General features: G+C 39.0%; 1 protein-coding gene across 1 annotated transcript in view; it reads left to right on the top strand.

Annotated features, from left to right (window-relative positions):
• Positions 1-4,266, top strand: part of SLC16A2 (solute carrier family 16 member 2) — a 109,234-nt gene that overhangs the window by 48,479 nt on the left and 56,489 nt on the right. The gene's annotated exons all lie outside the window — the stretch shown is intronic.

Here is a 4,266-nt window from a genome sequence, read left to right on the forward strand (position 1 = left end):
GAAGCCTGATTCTGACAATTCATCACACTCATTCTCCATCAGGCCTTGTTCCCTTGCTGATGAGAAGCTGTGATCCCCTGAAGGAGGAGAGGCATTCTGATTTCGATGTTTTCGGCCTTTTTGTGCTGGTGTCTTCCCTTCTTTGTGGATTTATCCACCTGTCATCTTTGAAATTGCTGACTTTCAGATTGGGTCTCTGAGTGGACGTCCAGCTTGTTGGTGGTGATGTTATTTCTGTATCTTTGTTTTCCTTTGGTGGATGCCCCTCCCCCACAGAGCTGGACCTTCCTGGGATCAGCTGTGCTTGCTGTGAAACTCTCAACTGTCAGTGTTTCCAATTGCTGTTTTTTTGTGGGGGTGGGACCAGTTGAGCCCAATCACCTGGCTCCCCGACTTGGAGCCCCCTTTTTTTCTTTTCCTAATTGGATGGTCGATTCTCTCCCAGGTGCCCCAGTTGCCCACTGAAAAGGCACTGGGATCTATGCAATTTCCCATGCGGCAACCCCGCCGGCTGAAATAGCAGCCCTGAGATTCGTGGCGCTTTTCTGCCTGGGAATCTCCCAGTCTGGCTCCCTGCTTCAGTCCCCTTTTCAATCAGCTGAATGGGCGACTCTACCTTCCTGGAGCTCCAAACGCCAACTAAAAGGGCACCCAGTCCCGCATACTCTGCACTGAGAACCGCTGCACTGGGACACAGGCAAAACAGCTGCGCTGGCCAAAAGCATCACGCTGGTGACCCGTGGGGCTCCTCCGCTGGGAATCTCCTGGTCCTTGGGCAACAAAAATTCGTATGGAAATCTAGCTTCCACTCACTCCCTGCGCCTTCACTAGGAGCTGCAATCCTGAGCTGCTGCAAATCGGCCATCTTGGATCTCTGTCCTATTTTTTGTACTTTTTATAGCTATTCTAGTGGTTGTGAAATGGTATCTCATTTTGATTTGCAGTTCCTTGGTGACTAAAGAGATTAGGTATCTTTTCATGTGTTCATTGGCCATTTGTTATCTTCTTTAAAGAAATGTCTATTCAGGCCAGGCTCAGGGGCTCGTGCCTTTAATCCCAGCACTTGGGAGGCCGAGGTGGGTGGATCATGAGGTCAGGAGTTTGAGACTGGCCTAACCAACATGGTGAAACCCCGTCTCTACTAAAAATATAAAAATTAGCCAGCTGTGGTGGCACATGCCTGTAATCCCAGCTACTCAGGAGGCTGAGGCAGAAAAATTGCTTGAACCCGGGAGGCAGAGGTTGCAGTGAGCTGAGATTATGCCACTGCACTCCAGCCTGGGTGACAGAGTGAGATTCTTTCTCAAAAAAAAGAAAAAAAAAAAGGAAATGTCTATTCAAAGCCTTGGTCTGTTTTTTTGTTTTTAAAGATGATTTTAGGGCAGTTTTAGGTTTGTAGCAAAGTTGAGCAGAAGGCACAGACATTTCCCATATACTCCCTGCCATCCCCACCATGCACAGCACCCCCTCCACTATTGACTCTTTCAGCAGAATAGTATTTTTTTATAAACCTACGTTGACATATCATTATTTCCCAAAGTTATAATTTACATTAGGTTCACTTTTGGTGTACATTCTATAAGTTTTGTCAAATGTATGATAATATGTGTCTACCATTAAAGTATTATACGGAATCATTCTACTACTCTAAAAATACCCTGTGCTTTACCTATTCATCTCACCATCCCCCTAGCAACCACTGATCCTTTTACTGTCTCCATAGTTTTGCTTTTTCCAGAATATCATCTGTTTGGAATCATACGGTATGGAGCCTTTTCAGATTGGCTTCTTTCACTTAATAATATGCACTTAAGATTGCTCCATGTGTTTTCATGGCCTGATAGCCAATTTCTTTTTAGTGCTGAACAAATACTCCACTGTCTAGATATTCCAAAGTTTGTCCATTCACCTACTGAAGGACATGTTGGTTGCTTCCAAGCTTTGCCAATTATGAATAAAACTGCTATAAACAGTAATGTGCAGGTCTTTTTGTGGATATAGGTTTTTGACTCATACTTTTTTTCTTGGGTAAATACCAAGGAGCACAATTGCTGGATTGTATTGTAAAAGCATATTTAGTTTTGTAAGAAACTGCCAGACTTTCCTCCAAAGTGAATATACCATTTTGCATTCCCACCAGCACTGAATGAGAGTTCCTGTTGCTTCACATCATCACTAGCATTTGGTGTTGTCAGTGATTTGGATTTTGGTTATTCTAATAGATATGTAGTGGTATCTCATTTCCATCTGCAATTCCCTAATGACATAAGATATTGAGCATCTTTTCATATGCATATTCACCATCCATATATATTTTCTGGTGAGGTGTTCATTTAGATTTGCCTTTAAAAATATCAAGTTATTTATTTTCTTTTTGTTGAATTTTAAGAGTTCTTTGTATATATTTTTAACAATTCTTTATCAGATATGTCATTTGCAAGTATTTTCTCCCAATATTCACTTGACAGTCCTTCACAGAGCAGAAATTCTTAATTTTAATGAAGTCCAGTTTACAAATTATATCTTTTATGGGTTGTGCCTTTGTTGTTATATATAAAAAATTATCACCCAAGGTCACTGAAATTTTCTATTATCTTCTAAGAGTTTTAGAGTTTTGCATTTTACATTTAGGTCTAGGAATAATTTTGTGTGAATTTTTGTGAAGGGTGTAAGTTTATGTTGTTACTGTTATTTTAGGATTAGGAATGAATGAAAATTATTATAATCCTGTGACCTCATTTCTCTGATTGCTCTAAGAACAGTGGTTTATTTTTCACTTTGTTTAGCTTTTTATTTTTTGTTAGGACAGAGTGGTAACTTCCAAGCTCCTTACATGCCAGACTGGAAAACCTTTGCCCATTTGAAAATGTTATTTGTCTTTTTATTGTTGAATTATTTTAAGTATATATTCTGGATACTCAACCCTTATCAGATAAATGATTTGAAAATATTTTCTCTCATTCTGTTTGTTGTCTTTTCACTTTCTTGCTGGTGTCCTTTGAAGCACAAAAGTTTTTCACTGTTCTATTGTGGTGAGATATACACAACATAAAATTTATAATTTTAACCATTTTAAGTGTACATTTCAGTGGCACTAACTACATTTACATTCTGGTGCAATGATCACCACCATCCATCTCCAGTACTTTTTCATCTTCACAAACTGAAACTCTGTATCTATTAAACAATTACTCTCCATTTTCTCTTCTTCTTAGTCCTTGGCAACCACCATTCTACTTTCTGTCCTTGTGGATTTGATGACTCTAGATACATCATGTGGAATGATACAGTATTTATTTGTCTTTTTGGCTTATTTCACTTAGCATAATATCTTCCAGGTTCATCCATTTTGTAGCATGTGTCAGAATTTCTTTCCTTTTTAAGGCTGAATAATATTCAATTGTAGGCTGGGCATGATGGCTCATGCCTGTAATCCCAGCACTTTGGGAGGCTGAGGTGGGAGGATCACTTGAGGTCAGGAGTTCAAAACCAGCCTGGCCAACATGGTGAAAACTCGTCTCTACTAAAAACACAAAAATTAGCCAGGCGTGGTGGTATGTGCCTGTGATCCCAACTACTCAGGAAGCTGAGGCAGGAGAATTGATTGAACCCGGGAGGTGGAGGTTGCAGTGAGCCAAGATCATGCCATTGGACTCCAGCCTGGGTGACAAGAGCAAGACTCCATCTCACAAAAAATAAATTTTTCATTGTATACACACACACACACACACACACACACACACACACACACACACACATTTTGTTTCTCCAATCATCTGTCAATGGACATTTGGGTTGTTCCCACTTTTTGGCTATTGTGAATAATGCTGCTCTGAATTTTAGTGGGCAAATATCTGTTTAAGTCCCCGATTTCAATTATTTTGGGTATATACCCAGAAATATGTTTTTAATTTTTTTGAACTCCAGTTTATCTAGTGCTTTTTTGTTGCTTGTGCTTTTAAAATCATTTCTAAGAAATTATTGTCTATTCTATTTACTTCTACACTTCCCTCTAAGACTTCTATATTTTTAATTCTTATATGTAGGTATGTACTTCATTTTAAGCTAATTTCTGTATATGACATCATGTAGGAATTCAACTTCATTCTTTTGCATGTGAATATCTAGTTGACCCATCACCATTTGCTGAAAAGACTATTTGATCTATATTGAATTATCTTGACACCCTTGATAATAATTCACAGTAAACATAAAGGGGTTTATGAATGAACTCTCAATTTTGTTTCATTAATCTATATATTCATT

This window comes from Cebus imitator, unplaced genomic scaffold, assembly GCF_001604975.1.
Source record: "Cebus imitator isolate Cc_AM_T3 unplaced genomic scaffold, Cebus_imitator-1.0 Scaffold709, whole genome shotgun sequence".
Lineage (NCBI taxonomy): Eukaryota > Metazoa > Chordata > Mammalia > Primates > Cebidae > Cebus > Cebus imitator.